This window comes from Ceratosolen solmsi, unplaced genomic scaffold, assembly GCF_000503995.2.
Source record: "Ceratosolen solmsi marchali unplaced genomic scaffold, CerSol_1.0 scaffold2, whole genome shotgun sequence".
Taxonomy (NCBI): Eukaryota; Metazoa; Arthropoda; class Insecta; order Hymenoptera; family Agaonidae; genus Ceratosolen; species Ceratosolen solmsi.
The window spans coordinates 7300262-7323713 of NW_011948422.1; positions in this window are offsets into that span (position 1 = coordinate 7300262).

The following is a 23452-nucleotide window of genomic DNA, read 5'->3' on the forward strand; positions in this document are numbered from 1 at the left end:
AAACATAATTGTCGACGACAATTTACCGTGAACTATTATTGTTGTAAATGCTTATGTACTCGTGTAGCGTATTTTCGCTCGGTTGCCCGTTAAGCTCGTCGCACGCTTTCACAAATGTCACTTAATGAATGTTGAAATTGTCAACAACGCGACCCAACCAACAACAAACTTTCTTCAATAATTGACTCTTAAAAAATTACTCCTTCCTCTTATTTATGACAATTCTTCTAACTGACAATTCCTCTATAAATATATAAACGTAACCTTGGCTTCCAATGCTCGATTCGCTCGATAAAGTAATTTGTTTTGGCTGTGGAAGGGCATCGACAGCAAGAATAATAACCAATGTACATTCAACTCTAAAAGGAAAAATATTTCTATTTACAAAACGAAAAAAGAGCCGATCGGATGCATTAGCTCCGGAAAAGCCTCAATGACATGCCATTCTTCCTCGATACGAATGCACGAATGCTCACCGAAGCAACGTAAAAGACAAATGTTATCTCTCCCTCCTAAATCAAAATCGAATTTTCGCCTTTGCAAGACACTCGTTGTGGATGCTCGCTCGGTCTGACGTCGCAGCGTCGTCTACCGTGCCGTGCTTGTGCACACGTACACGCACGCACGCACGCACGCACGCGCATATGGATGCGTGCGTCAAAAGATAAAGGGACGGGGAAAACAACGGCAGAGCCAAGTCACTGGATAGCGACGGCGACACATGCGCCACCCGCAAGACTAATGACATGGAATCGCTCTCGATTTTTCCCCGCTGACCAAATAAATGTCTTGATTCATTTAACGCTCGTCGTGCTTCATTTGTCCTCGGGCAAATTGAGGGGAAATTGGGTCAATCGAGCGGGAAGATGGGGCGCGGGGGGCCGATGTCGGGCCCATTGGGAGCGCAAACGAAGCTGACTCAATGCCGAGAGAGGAACGCCGATAAGAATGTAATCCGACACCTAGGCTGCGTACTTCAGGCTTAGGGTCTGGATAGCGCTATCCTCCTCCTCTCTATGTTTGCCGTCTTTATTACATGCTGCGGAAAGTCTCCAGATCCCGTTGCTCAACTGCGAGGAAGAAGTTTAGATAAGGATCGGGTTTACTTAGGGATTTTCTCGCTTGTTTATTGCGCAGAGTTCCGCGTCATCCGACAGTCAAACTTAAATAAAGTGAGATTCCTGGAGATGGATCAATTCGCAAGTGCTGTGAATCGATGTTGGTGGCTCTCGCTCTTTTATCATGCTCAATTGGTGCATTCAAATGATTGGGCGAACAAAATTTTCCAATTCAAACGAACGTTTCTAATTGGCCAATCGTAATAAATACAAGTGTTCGAAAGGTTTGAATAAATCCCATTAAATATTATATTTAATATATATATATATATACGGAGATACTATCTTACTTCATCGAGAAATCATTCCCTCGAATCCTGCTTTGTGAATCTTTTCCTATAGTAGACTGCATAGACTCGTGAAATCAACGCCAACGTTACAATGGTAGAATCAAAACTTTTGGAAAATAGATTTTTTATTAAAATTCAGACTTTCCCATGAGCGCCACTTTGGTCTTGCCATCTCCGGAAAATTCAATTCAATAGCAAGTGCCGAGTAGGCGCAATGTATTCGCTGTAAAACAAAAAGAAAAGAAAAAAGAAAGCAAAAACGAGAGAGAAGAGAAAAAGAGATAAATGAAAAAATCGAATCCCAGCATGACTATCCTCTAATCCAGGTGGAAAATAGCAGCGCCTCTTCCTTTCTCGCCTTCGCCGGCGAATAAATTGCGCCTCCGGGTCAAAAGCATAAAAGCTCCTGCACGGAAATGGACAGAGGCTCGTTTCAATCGGATCTCCCGGCGCCTATCAGCTAAAAAATATGTCGCCCCCCGGGAATGATCCCAGTGAAAATCATCGGTAGATTTGAATTTTATTAAAAATGCAAGCGCAACCCACAATACTTTGCATATCGCCATATGTCACACATGCAGTTTCAGCGTGTTGTTCGAGTACTCGAACGGAAATGGGAACATTTTTTGCGAAATTTCTCGGTACATTTCACGACTTTGGATGCTGTTCCGTAGGGCTCGATTATTACATTAAACATCTAAAGGTGATTGATAAACGACACTACAATGAAGTATTACACAATCGTACGATGATAATACATTTATAAGTAATTTCGATAATTGTGAGAGAAAAAAAAACATATTCTTTACATGTTTTGCCAAATGAAAGGAATTCATTATCAACTGAATAAGATAATTAATATTTAAAAAATATACATATATTGAATTTTTACGATTCACATTTTCAAAAGGGAGATACGTTAAGCAGTTGTGTTCTTTATCGTGAAAATATATAATATATAATATATATATATATATATTTTTTGTTTTGTTTTGTTTTTGTTTTGTTTTTATAATTATACATCATCGTAATCCGAAACTCTTAAGATCTAAAACTCCTGCTCTGTAGCAATAAATTTGTCAGACGTCGCTAAATAGTCGATGAAATAATCGTTTACTCTATCTCTAAAAACTATTGAGAAAGCCATTAAATTCCAAGGCAAGAAATGTCGATCGAGGTCCGCATAAATGATTTTCCTCCAGTTAATCGCATAATGCAACATTCAATAACATCCAATTAAATGTACTAAAATCCATTGCCCAGCGGGAAGGAAAGTCCAACATTAGCCGGACACTCGAGTCCGGCAATCAAAAGCTCGAAAATACCCTCGTCTGTCGGCACAACTTTACCGGAGCGGGAAATTGAAGTCCGGTGACTAACAATGGGCACTGGCCCCGGGATTCTTGCGAGTATCTCGAAAGTCAGAAACAGGCGCGCGGCTCTCAAATATTTGCGAGTGCATCGATTATCTCGGGCGCCTCGGCCACGACGGACACGTGCTCGAGGGTCGGCCACCGTACGTCGTAATCGGGAGTGCACGAGCGGGCGACATAATTAAAACGCTCGGGTGCCGCTCCTCGCGACTTTAATATTTATCGCGTAATGGAATATAAACGCTCGCCGATCGGGGGCATAAACTACGTGACTAAATCCAGCTGCGGTCCAAGTCGGGCGGAGCCGGTTATGCGCGATGCCTAGTGTGCGTGTGCGCGCGTGTGTGTGTGTGTGTGTGTGTGGAGACGCCATTATCGATATGTGCGACGTCCGCGGATATAACGCGCTCATAAGACCTCCTCGGGGATTTTTTTCGCGATCGCGAACGCTGAGAGGTGGTCTTATATATTTGCGACGATAGATATATTCCGGCTTAACGGGGAGCTCTAATCTCAGGTAATAAGATCGTATTATCCGAGCGCCAGTTACGGTACGGTTAACAATTGATAATCCGAGTTATTCGGCCGTAAATTTTAAATTTAATCCCGCAATTACTTAACGTATAAAATTACTTATAGCCTGCGACGTCCACGCACTTCGTGATTAATTTTTGGCGAGTCGAGTAAATAATGCGGAGGTCGTTTATAAATCACAGGCCTGTGAAGAAACAACCCGATCGTTGTATTTCCTACATTTAATCATAAAGTTACGCGCGTCTTGATTCAAATCGCAAATCAGCGCGCGTTTATTGATTTTCACGCACTTGTAAAGCCTTGTCGTTTAATCGGCCGTAAATCATAATGACACACGCTATAATAATTTCCACAATAGAATCCGGCATTTTGTCTAGTCTCGAAAGTGGCCGTAATTCCATGTGTGAAATAATTCCATGATGCTTGAGGATATAAAGCTTGGGAAAAGCAAGGTCCGAGTACTTAATACTCAAGAATTCGTGGCAAAGTGTGCGGTGGAAATACCTCAAGATTTCCAATCGCAAATGTCGCTATAGTTTAACGCTGATTGTAATTAATTTAAGCGAATTCGAGCCCCCAAGTTTTATAATCGCTTATCTCAATAATCTCTAGCAGCTCCCGTATGAGTGTGTACACACGCGAATAATACGAACGAGGGTGTGAGAGCGTGAATCACGTGAATCGGGGGACATTGCCGATTTGGCTGGACGTGGGCCCAGAGCACCGGGCTAGTTATGCGTATCAGGGTGAAAAGAACGAATGAGTCGTTGTGGGGATGAAGATGGAGTGACGCCACGATGGCATTGTTCGCCCTCGCGAAAATACAATTAACCCTGTGGTGGAAGTGTGTGGGTGCTTTAGGCTCGAGCGTGGTTGAGCATTGCTCAACACAGGCGTACGCGTTATCGAGCATACGCCTGTGCATTAACGGTGTGCGTAATTATCTATGAGAAACTGCAGGTTGAGCTGCGCGCGGAGTCCGTCTCTCTCTCTCTCTCTCTCTCTCTCATAGATATCAATAGTCGCACTCTGATTTTAACATGACTTGGTGGAAGCGAGCGGTGGGTGTAAAGTAGTGAGCCGCCAAGCTATAAGAAGAATATTATCACTCAATTATAATTCGCAGTAAATATGCAAATCAATCTATCGAGAATAAATCGTTCTTCATCTAGGCCCTCCATAATATCCCATACCAACGATTACATTTATATATGATATATATTATAGATTGCACGGTCATAAGAATTATATAATCAGTCGTATTGTTTATGTGAATGCGATGCGTTTCTCGTGATATTATAGGAAAAGCAATTTTTACGTTTATCATTGTACAGGATCCTCTAAGAATTGTATATACGCGTATTTTATTCATCCGTAAAGTATATTGTTTCTAACGTAAATTTCCACTCTATCGGTAATTATTACGATGTATTTATCCGATTATTGACAATCAACACTCGGAAGAGAATAAATATTTTCAAAATTTTAATCGACAAAATTTAAAATTTTTATTTTAAGCGTAATTATCAACGACTCGCATCATTTAATACGTTAATCACTAATAATAATAATAATAATAATAATAATAATAAAAATAAAAATAAAAAGTATATATATATATATATATATATATATATATATATATATAATTGGAATCCATATAGAATTAATATAATTTATTTTAAATGTTTTTAACGTATAAAAAGACTCGTAAGGGCTATATACGCATAATTCTTCATACGGCATATCAGAATTACCATTAATGTAATTAATAAAACTTAATAAGCCATCGACTACTCGGTTATTTAAAAAGACAACAGCCTGTCAGTCCGCCAAACACCGAACGGCCTATTATACGGATCAAGGAAAATGTTATTTACATAAAGTAAGCACAAGCTTAATAGCGCACATTAATATCTTTAAAAATCACCGATACGCTCGATTCAAGTACTTCCTTCTCATGTTTATTGACTTAGATATCCAATATCTCGGTAGGATCATTGGGCAGCTTCGTCTTGCCGGCGTCTCGTTTGCAAACTCGCCATTGGTACGATTCGTAAAACAGTGCGGCTTTCATAAAACGGATATAACAACAATCGCATAAGTGTTCGATATAAGTGGTTGGCATGCCGACATATCGAAGGGATACTTGGCTGGCGATCCCCGCAGGATGATCATTTAAGCGTAGCCGCACGTATGTTAACTGGGCGACGAAAAGCGCGCGTAAGCGAAGAGGTCCATGGGCCCGCGATGCGTCACAGCCTCGTAAAACCCGGGTATTAAACTTTTACAATCGCGGTCTGTTGGCTGGGCTAGCTGCGCTCGAGCAGTCGTGGCACGAGCGTGCGGTCGTGGGGGCGGAGAAGGGAGCAATACGATGATTAGATGTAACTCGATAATACGGACGCGGATGTTGGCAGAGAGCCGCGGTCGTTAAAGATGCCGTTAAATCGGCAAATGCTAAAAATCATAAAAACGCCGATGCAGCAGAGCAGCGGCGGTGACGATGGAGACGGCAACAACAACAACAATAACAAGAGGAACGTCAAGAGCAGTGGCAGCGCTCGGGTGACGCTATCCTTTTTCTTGTCCGGATGCCGCGAAGGAGCGGTGCAAGTTTTCTGCGATTTCCCACGATTGCGGTGAATATTTTATTTGGAGATGGGCCCGAGGAGGCTTCTATCGACTGTTTATTCTCCATTGTCTTGAAGAGAGAGAGAGAGAGAGAGAGAGAGAGAGAGAGAGAGAGAGAGAGAGAGAGAGAGAGAGACTAGACGAAGAGGGAAGAGAGCAAAAAATTGGTCGAGGCTGAGCAATGGGGATGCAGCGAGCTTTGACGAAATAAAGGAAATTTGAATGTGCAGCGATGTATTATTCATTGCAATTTTAATACAGAATATCTGATGCAATTTTTATGTCGGCGCGGGTACTGCTGACGAGGGCGATCGAGACGATTGAATGGCGATCTGTCTGCGATCCGAAAAACCAACGACACAAGTGGATTAAATTCTCTTGGCCAATATCAGTCTCGAGGATAGTTTGATAGATGAGTTTCGCGCGTCATTATATAAAGAGGCAATATGGTCAGCTTCTCACGTACTTTGCATCTTTATGTTTAAGTTCCCAGACTCGCGTAAATTTTATGTGAGGCGAGAAGAAAATTGGATTAACAAGTTGGAAATAACGGGAAAGAAGAGAATAGACGAATTAAGTTTTTGATCGTTTTTGATCGATTGGCTTCCCTGTGATACAGCTTGAAGGTAATTTTGTAAAAAAAAAAAAAAAAAAAAAAAAAAAAAAAAAAAAAAAAAAAAAAACCAAGTCTAAATACAAGTTAAACAATATAAAAACGTAAAAAAATGTGTTACTATTATTTTAAGCATAACAATGTACAATTAAACGATTTTATTCCACATAATACAATTATCTAAAATGCACTTTCAAATATTTCAAAAGGCAGTTCCAATTGTACGCTTCAATTGTTCCGCTTGTACACTAATAAAATAACTTTAAATTTCCGGTAGATTGTCGAAAGAGTTGATTAACTATATGTTTTATCGAATTTGACGGTTGAATCCACGATGACGCAGCAGTGATTTTTTTTTCTCTCTCTCTTCTTTTTTTTTTAACAAAAAGGCTGTTGATGGCAGTGGTGTTGTGTGGGTAAAGGGGCGAGGGTAGGAGAGAGGGAGAAATCTATTAGATCGCCCCAAAAATCCGGTAATGGGACTCGAGATTATTTATTTCAGTGCATGACTGGAAGTCCGCCCATAAGTGAATAAAACAAAATTATTAGAACGAGACAGGCAAAATATGGTGAATCGACGGAAAGTTCATTTTGCTTTGAATTTTTGACGGCCTCTACGCGGCTGCTCAATAGCAAAGAACGCGAAATGGGAAAATATTTTACGTACTTTACGATTACGACGCCAACCGCCCCGGGTTCGAAATATTTTCAAATTAACGGTAAGCTCACAAAGAGTGAATCTGTATATTCCGTATATTTATATTGATATATGATTTTAACGACGCCATTTAAAAGGAGGGCAACAGCTTCGCTAGTGGGAAAGACGTCATTGTATAATTTATTTAACAAATAACAAGCTTCAATGCATTTGATAAATCATTTTCATGATTATAATTTATATGTTGAATATAATACGTATGCTTGACTCGTGATAAAGAGAAAAACGTGAGGAGTAATGTATTTGTTTTGTAAAAGAAGCAAGAACGAGGTAAGAGTTGGTAAAGAAAACTGTACTTTCACTTTCTTTGGACATTCGTCAAGTAAGTAAAGACTAAAGTATCTGCGTCCAACTTTTAACAACTATTCTTTTAACAGAGAGAACAAAAAATTTCTAAAAAGTATAAATCAATGAGTAACATATAATTGGATCGAGATATTTTTATGTAAAACAAAAAAATTGCAATGCTAGTAAAATTATAATAAAAAATACTTTTATTCGTCGACCGATAAATGCACTTTCCGTAGCATGAATGAGCACGGCTGTATGCAGTGGCTTAATGATTCTAATAAATGGAAAATTCCATAATGCGCGAATCTTTAAAAGCTAGGAAATATTCGTTATTTCGATAAGCAACTAACTTGCTTATCAAAAATAAATCATTCGTCGGTAAAATCGCCATCCGCCCCAATACAAAAGCTCCCGCACTTCGCGCCAGAAACAGCCTGCAGCCCTTCGCATTCCCCCGCCCCCAACAATCCCAATCATTCTACTGACATATTTGGGCGACATTGAAGCGACGGAACTTTCTCCCCCACCCCCCTTACTCCTCGTTCGGCGCTCTCTTTTCACCACGGATTTACGCGGCGCGATATCAAAGCATATTGGTAAAACCAGGAGGACTAGATCACTTGATTTCGCGTGGCACCGAGCCCTGTCGCGTAACAGGGTGGGTAACAGGGTGGGTGGGAGCTAAGGGACATAAGAATCGTCATGTGATTTTATTAGCAGTAAGACACGAACGTGCCGCGCTAACATTGGTGACGAGCGACGTAGTTGCGGAATGCGGGGGACCGTTGCGTCTCCTTGTCCTATGTGCGAAAAGTATTATTATTATTTCAGCCGATAGGCCGATAGATTGTGAGAGCGATAGGTCGAGCGATGATTTGCGACTCACAGAAATACGATTTGGAACTTTTGCAAAGCGCGCGATAAGACAACCCTATGCGCTTCGAAAGTGAGAGAGAGAGTGAGAGAGTGAGAGAGTGAGAGAGTGAGAGAGTGAGAGTGAGAGTGAGAGTGAGAGTGAGAGTGAGAGTGAGAGTGAGAGTGAGAGTGAGAGTGAGAGTGAGAGTGAGAGTGAGAGTGAGAGTGAGAGTGAGAGTGAGAGTGAGAGTGAGAGTGAGAGTGAGAGTGAGAGTGAGAGTGAGAGTGAGAGTGAGAGTGAGAGTGAGAGTGAGAGTGAGAGTGAGAGTGAGTGAATTGCTCTATCGCGTTAGGGTCTTTCCCACTGTCAGATACAAAAGATACTTCTCCAACGTCCAAGTACCTTCCAATTTCAACACTACTACATGCCAATCCGAAAGAAGTTGGTTCGGAAATTATCGCACCCAAATTACGCGTGCTCGCTCATTGTTGATAAAAGCCAAAAGACATTAGGCTCCCTCGAGTCTTCACCTAAAACCGAAGACACATAAAGCGTCGAGGGTAACTAAGTGTCCACCATTGCGCTGCGCGTATAAGTCGGAACGATGAAGGCAGAGGATCGTAACGGCTCACGTCCGATCATTTCGATGTATACGTTTATCGTTCCCGTTCCCAGGCGGATGTCGAGTTAGAGTTTGCTGGATTGTCGTGCAGCGGCATAAATCGCGATTCGCTCGCGCTTCGTTTGCCACAGGACGGCGACCAGTAGCCCCACGACAATGCGTCGTCCGTGTTATTTTATATGGCCCACCGAGTCCCCGCGAGTATTAAAAATACGCGGCTTATGGCTCGGACATACGCGCTCGCGATAATGTCCCGCTGCTGCAATCACTCGGTGGTGACGAATAAAAACGCGCGCCCGTTTTCGATAGAGCACGAGCGACATTTGGAAGGCGATGGCGTAGGCTGGGGTGCGGGAGGTATACGGCGAAGGAGGGATTAGCGAGGTAGGCACTTATGCCGGGCTCGTTTTACCGATGCGCTCCTCCTTCCTTTCCGTCTTCAATAACCGAGTGTTATGGGAGCGAGCGAGAGCCGACTTTTCCATTAAGTACTCGGAATTGCTGGCCTTTTGATGGACTCGGGCGCTCGGCTGCGATAAACTTCTCCGCCACTCGATCGTCTTGACTTTTATGAACGTCCACCCGCTACACGGGAGAATTGCGTTTGTCTTTATACGAATGATCGCAAACTCGTGTGCGGCTATAATGAGGTGAAATCGGCAAACGAGAATTAAGATGTAATGGAAAAGTGGAAAAATATGGTACGAGTAGCGAGAGTCGTAGATTGTTTTGGTAAGATTATTTTTTTTTTTTTTTTTTTTTTTTTTTTTTTTTTTTTTTTTCCCTTTACAAAGTGAAATGAAAAAAAAATCTATTCATTTCCTACAAAATATCGATTTTATTAATACGGAAAATAAAGGATCGGAAAATCCGTCCATATATCGTGTATTATAACTGACGGAATACTCGGTTAGGTTAGAATTTCATTATAATAGTAAGAATATAAACTGTAATAATGTAAAAGCCAAATTTGCGTTGACAAAAATTGAAGCATTTCATTGAGATAAAAGAAGGATGAGCGACAAAAATAATGATCGGAATCACTATAAATATATAGGAAAGATATAAGAAGTAGATTCTGAAAATCTTGACATATAACGAAACGAATTTTGATTATCGAATCGAGTGCATTAACTTACGCACACACGCTTACTATAGGCTAGTAGAGTGTGTAAATTCATAAAGGAGAAACAGAAGGGACTGAGCGAGGAGCGTTTATTTTTATAGGCGTCGATACTCTATACTTCTCATGTCAGTCGACGGAAGCTCTCGAGTGGAAGGGAATTATTTCTGTAATATACACGTGTCACTTTTACGTATAATATCTAATAGGGCTTTCTATTGTTTTCCCTTTATTTCTTTTGTCTCGGCGTGTGCGCACCCTAAGCTCTCGCCCAATGAGCGAATTTTTGCGTAACAAGACCATTTTGACATCGATGGATTTATTCAACATTTACTCATACGCAAATGTAAAAATAAATTTGATTATTATGGAGGACAATGGATATGCAGCTGAGTGAGCCTCGGCACGTCGTTATTCGACGTTGTTGAGAATCATCAAAATGATCCAAAGCCATATTTTACAATAACAAACAAAATTACCATAAAACTATCGAGTAAAATTACTAATAATAAATTTCATTCTTTTTTTTTTTTTTTTTTTTTTTTTTTTTAAAAAAAAAATTTTCAAATAATAAGGTCTTTCAATTTGAAATACATTTACCGCGATGGATTTCATCACCTTCTATAACGAATTGAAAACTAATTACAAACTAAAATTTAATAGCTGCAGTTAGAATAAACGTGATATTGAGCTGGAAGTTACTGAAATACTATTAAATCACGACATATAAGAATCTTTGAAAACGCTTTATCTCACTTCACATTTTATAATTATTAAGCCATCACCATGTTAACCAATCTAATCGACTCGAAAGGTCATTATTGTATAATAAAAATTAGCCACTTATGGCTGGAGTATCGAAAAATGTATGTGAACATTGAAATTTTATACCTTCTTTTTAAATTTCAAGATAATGATCGATTAAAGCTTACCTTAAAATAAAATGATGAAAATAAAAGTTTAATAAGCAGCAAAGAGGTTATTAAGCCAGTCATCGAGCCCAATTTATTATTAAAGAATCCAGTTTAATCGATATTGCATTATTTTTAAAAACATTGTTTCAGCCTCCATTATGCCATGATTGAAGAATTTTCGTTAAAAATACCAAATATTTTATCTCTCTATCTATCTATCTATCTCTCTCAATCTCTCTCAATCTCTCTCAATCTCTCTCAATCTCTCTCAATCTCTCTCTCTCTCTCAATCTCTCTCTCTCTCTCTCTTTATTTTCTCTCTCTTTATTTTCTCTTTCTCCGACATCATTATATATTTGTCAAAGCATTATTTTATTTCAAGCAAATTTCCGATGCACCAATAGTCGCGAGGCACTGGCTTATAAGGCAATCGATATTTACGAATAAGAGAGCTCCAGTTGAAAATGGTCAACTGGAGCAGTTCGCGCCGGCGAACCGCGAAATTTACTCAGTCAAAAGCAGGGGAGAAAAATCGGATTAATGTAGCCGAGGTCGATGCTGTGGATTTATCGATACTTAATGGGAGGAAAAAGTCAGAGTTTCAAATACTCCCGTTCGTGAATTTCGGAATTTACGGGACTGCCGTGATCGCCGCCAGGTGTCACTCGCCTTTGGCAATTCGCGGATAAAATAGACGCGCGCGCGCGACCCATTCGCGTGCATTTGATACACGGCCGATTATCCAAGAGTCGGCGCAATTAGTTACACACAAATTGGCGCGCGCGCAAGTCGAACAGCCTCCGATCAGAAGATATAAATCAAGGAGGAAATACCCCTTTTTAAGTCGCATTAGGCCGCGTGCAATCGTTATTTTCCGCGACCGGATGTATATTTATTTACCCGACATTGGCTCTAAATCTTTCTTGCAGTTTCTTTTCACCTTTTTTTGTTTTGAGCGTTAATTTATGTGCGCAGGACTGACTACTCAGACTACTCAGACGATTTTTTTTTGCCTACCAATGGCTATTTAAAGCAGTCGCATAATATAATTCTTCCTTTTACCAATTATGTAAAAAGACATCTTAATGGTGCTTGCATATATCCGTGTCTCATTCGTTAATGATAATATTTGTAGAGAAAATATAATTTATTTTATCGTTGAATAGTTGTTTCAAAATAATTATATTGTTATGAAATTATTTAACCCCAAAATAGCTATTGGAGTCTGAAAACATAATAAAATATTTCATTCTTAAAAATTCTTAGAGCAAAGTCAATAGATTCATACTCGAGCTCTTTCACAAGAATTGTGCCTATATTTTCAATTACATGATACAATCATATTTTATTTTATTAATCTAGTAATTATAATTTGCCATACACGTTAAAGCAATCGCCTGTACATTTAATAATTTCGTAAATAATAATAAAAAGTATGATTTAAGTTTCCACAATGTCCGCCCGCGCTAAAGTAATTTTAACCCATAGCTTGTAGATATATGTTACTAGTGATCGGGAGTTTATAATTTTTCATTCGCATTTGTTACTTAAAAGAGTTACGTTCAATTTAAACTCTTTAAATACAAATTTCCTCGCAGACATTCGCACTTTTTATCGAAAAGTGTATAAGGTCACATAAATTTCGTTCGTGGCGACTTTCAAAAGAGACAGAGAGAGAGAGAGAGAGAGAGAGGGAGAAATAGAAAAAAAAAGTGATGGCAGAGGCTCTTAAATCGTGTCCTTTGCTCTCTCGCGGAAAGCAACACATCCGGCAAAATTCGCCCTCTACTCCCTCTCACTTACTCTTTCTCTGGCTCCTACTTCGTGATAGCCTGACAAACTCGCGTTTTATCGCATTATTTATTGTCCCGGCGCCGTACCGAGGGAGCTTTACCCTGCCGAGAATCACATTCACGTACATATATACACCAATCCACTTTTCTGAGCAGTCTCTCTCTCTCTCTCTCTGTCTCTGTCTCTGTATCCGTCCCTTTCTCGATTTATTTATCTCTCTCTCTCACACACACACACACTCTCTCATTCTCTCATTCTCTCATTCTCTCTCTCTCATTCTCTCTCTCATTCTCTCTCTCTCTCTCACTCACTCACTCACATGTACAACCACAAACACGAGCGCATTTACTTTAGTCCTTCCTCTCGTTTTGTCTTCCGATACCCGTTTTTCTCCTTCTGTTTCTATTCGTCTCGACGCGCCTATCTCTTTCTATTTCTGGGTTATTGATGGATTCCTCCCATATGAAATATCTAGGAACCCGTAAGAATTTATTGCGAGTAGTTCGACCTGCTTTATCTCGTATTGTTCATGATAAAGCTACCATGATATCCAGAGACGACGTCGTCTCCTAAAAAGCTAGCGATGAGTCGTTACGGATCCTCTTGTCTTTTTTTATATCACGCGCGCGCGCGCTCATATATACTTACGTATCGCTCGCGGCAAATCGCAATGGTTCACTTTATTTGCGGGTATATAAACGATACTTGCCGTCTTCTTTGTAGCGGTTATTCAGTTATTCTTATTCACCTATAATGCGATTGCGTGTATGACGTGCAATATTTTTTTTTTTTTTTTTTTTTATTTGGCCTTAAAAAGCATCAACTTTTATTGTAAGCTATATGGGTATACGTTGCTACGCTATGATTGTTGCTAAATTTATCATAAAGCATTACTCAATTAATAATATTTTGCCATTTGCCACTAGATTTACTTTATTTTTAAAAATTTGCTTCCTTGTCAACGCCAATTATTCGCCGCTGCAAAGACATAAGGGTGATATTATTCTTTGTATATCAAAGACACTTGAGTAATAGTCTTGATACGCCAAATAAAGAGAGTAGCCTGATTTTTTTTTCCTTGGATCCTTGGATATCGTTAAAGAAATTTCGCACACTCTTGTCAGCCGTTCGATCGGCCGTAACAATGCTCTTCTTTGTATATTTTTTAAACTAGACTTTCCTTTGCAGAATAATGGCGCTCGAGGTTTTCTTTTTTGTTTTTATTATTTATTTTTTTTTTTTTTTAATTCAATGCTTATACCTTTATAAATAATTATTCACAGGGATTGACCATTTTAGAAATAAGCAAATAAGCTCCTTGTCTCTTTACACTGCAAATGAATAATAATATGTAGTTACATAGCCTTTGAAATTAAAAAAACTTGGCCACTTTATTTTCCCTAATATTTGACAAAGAGAATCAAATCTACGATAATAAACCTTTTAATACGACAATCATCGATTCGATATCTCAATAATTCAAATGCACTATTTTCGAATAAATAAATAATCTTACTATTATACTTATTACTTATTACTGAATTACTTCCCCTAGAAAATATAATTTTCACTCACTGATTATGAAAGTAATAAATCTTATGGAATTCATATGGTTCAAGAGTCATCGTAAAATATCTATTGAATTTCTAAACTCTTATCTTGAAATGACAAATGTATGAATTTCTTTTAATAGCTTTTTATGCTTCAAAGTGCCATTTAGACGAATATAATTTTTCATACGAATATACGTTTATCATTTAATGCTTATGTAATTTTATTAGTTGTAATTAAATAATACTTAAACAACAAATGCATATACATTTGCCTAAAGAATACTTGTGTTCATATTCGGAATGCCATCATTAACTATTCGAGACAAGTAGTTCGTACGAAACACAACTACTTACAACCACAGCACTTCGATATTTCAGCATTAAAAAAAATCGCCGATTAAATAATAATAGCAATAATAATAATAATAATAATAATAATAATAACAATAACAATAACAATAACAATAACAATAACAATAACAATAATAATAATAATAATAATAAATAGAAAATAAAAAATAGAGAATACAAAAATTACAAATTTACTGTTGATGCATGTAATCGAGTCTCGTGTGTCCTAACCAACAACCGAAACAACACATGTCCGACCCAACCACTTGATGTTAAATGCATGACTAGGCTACCGAAGCACGGCACTAACGTTTGAGCACTGCACATACCAGGATCACCCGAAGGCAATCCCCTCAATGCAATCGTAGCTTCAAATTAAACGCAAAAGGCGAGCACAACGGTAATACCCGAGACATCCAGTCGTTAAGCGATCCAATAACTCGTGATACATCAGCAGCTCGTACAACGAGGCATCCTCACTGTGGCTACAATGATCCTCGTATCCTCCCCCTCCTCCTCCTCCTCCTCCTCCTCCTCCTCCCCTCCACCCCCATCAAGCCACTGACACAATGTATCGCTCCAACAGGCGAATTATTCCTCGGACACTCGTACGTCACGGCTCGGTAACACGGAGCCACCGCTCCTTTACATACTCGTGGAAAAGCTCCCGCGTGCATACTTTTCCTCGTCTGTCGACTAGGGAGCGCATTTTCTATTCTGCCACACCATATCTCGTCAATTGCTAAACCGTCGCGTTGATGAGGCGATAGTCGACGATACGGACGATAAATAATGCTGGTTTAAAATCATCCAAACATATGTCTAAACCATTGACATAAAGGATACATTACATTTAGGACTTGGTATGGGGAATAATCGAATGGCCATGGAATTTTAAATCAATGATAACAACAACAACAACAACAACAATAAGAACAATAATAATAATTTAGACGCAAAATCAATAGTAGTTTAATATTGGCTTGTTTAAATATAATTGCTGTTACGATAATCATCCTTGTCTGTGATAATTGATAAAACTACTTTTGATACTCTAATGTAACAAGCTACACACACACATGCGCGCGCGGATGAGTTCGATTTATTATAAGAGCGATGTTTACTCGATTATGTTTCATTTGCGAAAAAGTAGAAGTACAATGACAAATGTGGGGGACGTGACCCACTCGTATCCCGCCGGCAGCCTCCTTGAAATTGACCAAGACGAAGGAAAATAGCGAAGAATGGAATACAGGCATCCGTAAGTGTACAATTGCTGAAAGAAAGATACATAAATATTTTAAAGAGGTTATATACATGTTAAGAAATTTATGTGTAATGTAGTAGAAAGCGATGTATTCCTTGTCAAATAAACAGAAAAATCTTCTTAAAGATGAAAGATCAAATGTGATTCTACGACAATGTATTGGCTTCAAGAGAGGTGAAGCGACAAATTTTAAAGGTTAGAAAAGTAATTAGATATTGTGTACGACGAAACAGCCAGTCGTAATCTAAACTCTTAGTGAACTTCTTAAAATAATGATTACCTTTTAATTGCAAGTGTATTAAGAAAAACTGTCTGTCATTCATGATCTCTAAAGCCTGTAAATGCTTAAAAAGAAGCAATATAAGTAAAGTCATTAAATTTTAAAAGGCTAATAACTTTTCCTAACGCAAAAGATTTCATCTAGTAGGAGAAAATGTAATCTCCCGTGCTATAAATGTTAAATATAAATACTCGTTGCAATAGTATAAGTAAGATGTTCATTAAGTACGACGTGTATTTATTTTTTCTTTTTTTTTCGATCTTTCTTATTTTAAATAATAATCACCATTAATAATACACTTAATTATATTGTAGAATTTAAATTATGTCCTGGATTTAATTTATATATTTTAAATTATATTTGCGATTTTTACGATTTTTACGATTTTTACGATTTTTACGTGCACTTGAAGGCTTAAAGCTGAGATAGTCCATGAAACAAACGTGAATGCTCATCGTTCAGCCCCGACTATAACAATAATTCTAAAAAATTAAAGTGACAGAATTCGTGGAGGGGCCCGCGGCGAAAATGTCCCTAGGTCAGCCATGAAAATAACGCAATGATTTTTCATTCGTAAATCGTCGGGCGCACGGAGACGGAACAGTCGGGAACAAGTCGGGCAAATCCAGATACGCGGGCGCCTATTCCCACAGTTATAAAATTCCATAAAAGTCAGTTGGGCGGCCCCCGGCTTAACTCGGAAGTTGTAAATGCCGATCGGTTCCCTCAGAAAGTCCCAGTTCCGGCGGGAGTCTGCACGCGGTTTGTCGTCGAACGAATGGTGACGGCGTCCGCGTCGTAAAGTGACGATCGGATCTGGGCACAGGAAATTGGCCGGATTCGCGAGCAATGGGCCATGCTGATACTGGACGGTTTCTCTCTCTCTCTATCTCTCTCTCTCTCTCTCTCTCACTCTCACTCTCACTCTCTGTATCTATTTATCTATCTCATTCTCGTTTGCTCTAGCGGCTGTCTAAAGGCCAAGGCTAAATATTACCATTGCTGCTGGCTTTCGACGCGTGCTGGTGTACAGGCTTTACAAATGTACCGGAACAACTCGGGGCGATTTTCGTGGCACAGCCCCATTCCCTTTCCGATTCGTTATTCATCGTTGATACGGGAGAATCCGTTTGGGTGGAAAGGGAGGTGAGTTGTACCGGTAACGAGAAACCTTCAGAAAGTGACTTTATGACAGCTCTGCTCTGCTCTGCTCTGCTCTTCTCTGCTCTGCTCTGCTCTGCTCTGCTCTGCTCTCTCTCTCTCCTCTCTCTCTCTCTCTCTAATGTCATGCGACGCGATACTCTAGCAACGGTAGTCGTCTTACTCGGACGGAAAGATTTACGTGAAGTCTATATTTTCTCCGCAACACAGTTTGACCGCTAGTAGTTCAGTCTCCTTGGCATCTTATTGTGGAATCGATTTAATCTGATTAACTTGCTATATTCCGCGTACGATTTTAATCTTCTGACTTTTAATCTCAACGCGTTACGTTATACCATCTTTTATATCATACGTCTAAGAACTTAAATCTTGCATTTGTTGTACGAGCAATAGACCTAACGCAAGACTCGTAAGTATGAATATTGGCGATTTAGCGGGTTGAAAGATGTTCGATTATGGGAATTTGAGTAGAAATAACATAAGGCCTTGAATGTGCCATTTCTTAAAGAAAGTAAAACCAAAAATATTATCGATTATTTCAGGCAGATTTTGTACGTGACTTTTAAGGAATCATAGGAATAACGTAAAAATTTGTATTATTGAATATCCTTCGCTTTTACAAAATCCTTAATACTCTCACGATGTTTCTCTTGAATTATATAAATTTCATATTGATTTATAAAAATGATATTGTTTTCCAAACGGATATAATGTCTATAAAAAATTTTAAATGATAATTATAAATATATGTTAGTTGAATCACAAATATCGAGATGAAAAAATTATAGCTTATTTTATAAAAAAGAAAATATGATCAAGTATTTTTTTAACGTGTATTGAGCAAAATCAAAAATATTTCGAATACGTAATGTACATGTGGATAGGAATAACGTGAAAAGCCGTAAAGTATTCGTTCCAAACAGCCTTTGTTATATAGCAATTAATTTACATCCATTCATATTGCTCTTCATTTTTGCAAATGTAATTATTGTAATAAAATATAACAATACAATTATTAAAAATACTTTCTAGTGAAATTTCTATTTTATAAATCAGAAGTGTCTAAGACATACGAGCTGTGAATTTATTCTTGAAATAACTAAATATACCTTTCGGAACATAATTATAATCTATCGATCAAAAGTAATACTCTCTTTACTTAAAACATATTAAGTAATATGTAAGTGTACGTTTACATTTTACAAGTCAAAAATTATCTGTTTGAAGTGAAATTATACTCATGAATCTTGACGTGAAGAGAACTTTTTTTAAATGAAAATTTTAAGTACATAAGTACTTTATAATAATTATTAAATTGTTATATACGAAAGTATGCCCGTGTAAAAACTACATAGATTTTTATGAAGTTAAGTATATAGTAAATTTAATGTTAAATATATATATATATATATATATATGTTGACATATACTCATTAATTTAAATTAGTTCAATCAATTAAATAACATAAAACTCCGTTATCCTATTTGATGATTTTTTTGTCGGTAAATAAATTTATATTTTTAATGGTAAAAAGTTTTTTCCATTAGTTTATAAATTATTATGAAAATATATTAATAACACAGTCCAAAATACTTGAATAATTGTAAAATAATATTAATAACATAATTTGATATTCGTACTTATATACTAACTGTCATTAAAGACTCATTAAAGATTTTATAGGCCTAATGTCATTAAATATTATAAAATGGTTGTATATAAATACATCTTATGTAAGTATGAACAAATTCAGGGTTTCATATCAACATAACGTAACATATTTTCTTCTATTTAATAAATAAATTAATTACAAACTTTATTATCAACCAAAACTTCTAATATATTATAAAAATTAAAATCAACATAATTATAAAATGATTAATGTAGGTGAATATGTATTTCATCTACTATTCTTTGTGACGTAGTGATAAAACGTAGTTTATTTTGTTTGTAGATATAGTAAAAAAAATCTATATTTTCGCCCTCTGCTCTGCTCTCTCTCTCTCTCTCTGTTATACCCACACATACGCGCGCGCGCACACTCACGCACTAAAACACATACACACTTATGTCAACACATTTGTGTTCTATTGTAAAGCGGAAAACGTACGTTTTTCAAACAATTTATTATTCCTCGTGTATTTCATTAGCATATTCATTTATTTGCAGCCTGCGACCTTTTGTCCATCCCCGACAAAATGGAAAAGAACATAGCCACGATCGAAGAAACTGCACAATAATTACCTTTAATAATCCCATTGCCTTATTGCCGTTGTGAAATAAAAATTCTTGATTTCGTGGAATTAATATCTCAAAACCTCGAATCTAATTTCCACAGGTAAAGAGGTATTAGCAGAAATCATTGCGTCGTATATTTGCAGGCTAATGCCCATCTCACGGCCCATGCACACTACAACCAGCTATAATCCATTGTTCAGCGGCTCGTATCGCCAGCCAGAAAAAGTAGCGTCGCGACGGGACGTCATGAATCATCGTGGCGCTCGCATACATTCGCGCGGACTCGCTCGAAACGCGGATGATATGGCGCATTGAGTTAATTACGCTCATAATAACCGACATATTCAGTGGCGGCAATGTACATTTTCTTCTTCCCGCGCTTCTCACCCTCTTCGCCCCCTAAATCATAATTCACAATCGATGGGCGAAAGTACGCGGCGCGCTTACTTGCACAAAGACTCTGACTCTCTTCTCGAGCCCTTACAACGATTCTCCGGATTACACTTTGTATAAATAAATATATATATATATATATATATATATATGAATTGGATGTTCCCCGAAATTTACCGGCCGATTCCCGTACGCCGTCGCGTCACTCAGCAACTTATGTAAATTTCGTTGGTTCGGGATGAAAAAAGAGCCGAGCGTAAAGTCCGATACTTTATTGGCTTTGCACAAAGCACGTGAGGTTTGAATAGCTGGAAGTCGATGAGCAAGCGTTATAATGCGGTCCTGAGCATCGATAAATAGCGGAGTTTACTTTTCATCCGCGATTCGAAAAGTTCGAAATGCACGAACGCCTGTAATGCCAAGAATTCCCCCCTCCCCCCCTCCCCGACACCACCCCATCGCCCCACTCAAATGTTTATACTGTCGCCAAGCGCATAAAATTAGATTGTGAAATTACATTGCAGTAAATTATACTTCATTTATTATACATTGAATTCAAGTGTTATAAAGTTTATAATACTTTAGACATGTTACTCCGTTGCCCCTGCTTATTTCGTTTTCTTCATTTTTAAAAAATTTAACTTACAACTGTAAATTACGAATGTAATACTTCTTGCTACGTGTCGCAACAAATCTATCGCCACTTTATTCGAAATATCTAATAATTTTTGTTTCGCTCTTTCGATCGAAAGTCATTATTCTATTAATCGTGTATTAAGCACTGTAATATGTCATCCACGTGTACGGTTTCACTTCTTTATGAAAATATCATCCAGTAAAACTAGCCGAGTAATCCCTTTAAATTCACTCCTAAAATACATATTCTTCCGCATATTCAGAGCCTGTTAGGGGTGGGGGGAGGGAGGGCCTACAAAAATCCAAGACAATAAAGAAGCACGCGGTGAAAAAGTTGACCCTCGTTACTGACTTTTAGTGTAGCTGCAAGTCCATTAACCGTCCTTCCAAAATATATTGGCCAAGTCATTACTTGAAGGTACGCGAGGCCTTAAGTATATCCGTGTAATCTCGGGTGCGTACCAATTGACTGTGCAGCTTCGCTCGACTCGACGTCTAGTTTTCCTCTTAATGAAATAACGCCTGACGAATACGTCACTCAATCGGTTTGAAAAACGGCCGGCCGCTGTTTGTTAGTTAATGCGGCCAGCGTCGTATGCGACAAAGTAGGGGCCACCCAGCGAACGAGCGCCACTCGAGCAAAACCAAAAGTTCACGCTGCGCAGTCTTTAAAGTGCCATTAATAACGTACCCGGGAGCCGCTTGCATCCGTAAAGGCGATTAATCGAACTCGGCGATGACTCTTAAAATTTTGTTCGAGCTCGCTCGTCCTGGCCGTCGACCCTCGGGCGCACCCGCAGCCGCGAATCCTCACGCAGCCACAACGTTGGCTTTGGGTCCCTTTTCGGCGCCCGCGTCTAGACAAAGATATGGCGCGGTCCGTATGCAAAGCGCCCGGTAACGAGTCCGTCACTCCTCTCCCCCTAATGGCGCCGATGCCATTCTCGACTACTTGGTCCTTGTTGGCTCGCTCCGACGATGACGACGACGACAACGACGACGACGACGACTACGACGACGACGACGACGACGACGACGACGACGACGACGACGATCGACGACGACGATCGACGACAACGATCGACGACAAATTCGACTGTATACGATAGCGTGTCGCCCCACCCTGTGCACTAATTCATATCCACATTCGGCTGGAACTGCGACCGCGCAGTCTTAACTAATACTCGAATGATCGGCTCTGGAGACTGACTTTGGCAGGCGTGTCTGTGCATAATAATTATTCTCGGCTATCCACAGTTTGCCGCCATTTGCATCCCCGGAAGGCCAGTGCTCGGGCGGCAAGCTCAATTGCTATCGAGTTCGGTCCTCTTATACACTGTTTCAACCAGCGACGTTAACTTCCGCCGGGAGCAAGAGGTATCACGGCGAACGTAGGCGGTTTTTGAAAACGAGCCGAACGTGAGCGTGCGTGTATCGCGAATACGTGGAAGGCGCACGTCACTTGCACATGAATAAATGATTGTTCGTAGACGTGAGATGAAAGGGAGAGAGAGAGAGAGAGAGAGAGAGAGACATTTCAGGTAATTGGAAAGCGACAGCTAAGTAAATGTTGTCAGCCTCCGCTAGGTAAAGAGCAGAGGACGGGCGAAACCGAAACGTTCCGATACATTACCCGTCGATATTTATTTAGAACGATAACTACGTATAATACTCGTAATTAAATGTAGTATAAAAATGTATAAGCTTAGTTGTTTTGTTGAAGTAATTACTATGAGTTACGTTGGATTATCGAGAATAAGGAAAATTATTGCCAATAAACATACTATTTTGAAAATGTAGTGAATCTTTGTGGTTATCAACAAACAGTTGGATTTTGTATTAAGGAATTTTTCAACTTTTAGAGTAGTTTTTCAGCAATTTTTTAAATCCTTCTTCTAATTGCCAACAATACTAATAATTTCGGTCAACTTCTCGATCGAACAGAATAATTCATTGTCACACAACAACGATTGCAATCGAACGAATAATCATCGTACACGACACTTTTGTACCGGTCAACAAAATTCTCAACAAATACCGAAGAATGTTCGTTCGTGCCCGTTCATTCATTATCAAACTAATAATTAATACAGCCTTTGGCAGTTAATTTCAAATATTATTAATTTAACGTACCATTCACGATTCAATAATATAGCACAGCTTTCATTTCCGATTATACGGAATGCGTTAGCATTGAAATGTTCGTCATTCAAGTCCAAACCTCATTGCTCGTATTTCTTTGCTAATCGATAAATGCGATTTGGCTCCTCGAAATAGCCAGTGCTAAAGCAACTTCTCGCAAACTAAATACGAAATCCCATCTGGAAGACAATGATAATACATTAACGAGCAAGACTTTCTCCCGAAATCGACTTATCGAATCGCTCGACTCGTTATTATCTGGCGGAAAAGATGAAATTCCAGTGCCGAGCCGTTGGGCATTGGTCTATTGGTAATATAAACTATTACTGGCATAAAATTGTTGGCGATGCTCGAGCAGAGATGGGCGGATAGAATTTGTTTAAAGCCGTCACAGGTAAGAATAAATTACCGCCAACTTTTATAGGACGACGACGCCCGCCCCTGAGCAAATCATGGCTGTTTCCACGTCTGCTGCACGTGAAGGCGCTTTCGGCCGCGGCGAGAGCCTCTGCCACTGCCCCCCCTCCCACCCCTCCCCCCCCACCCCCCC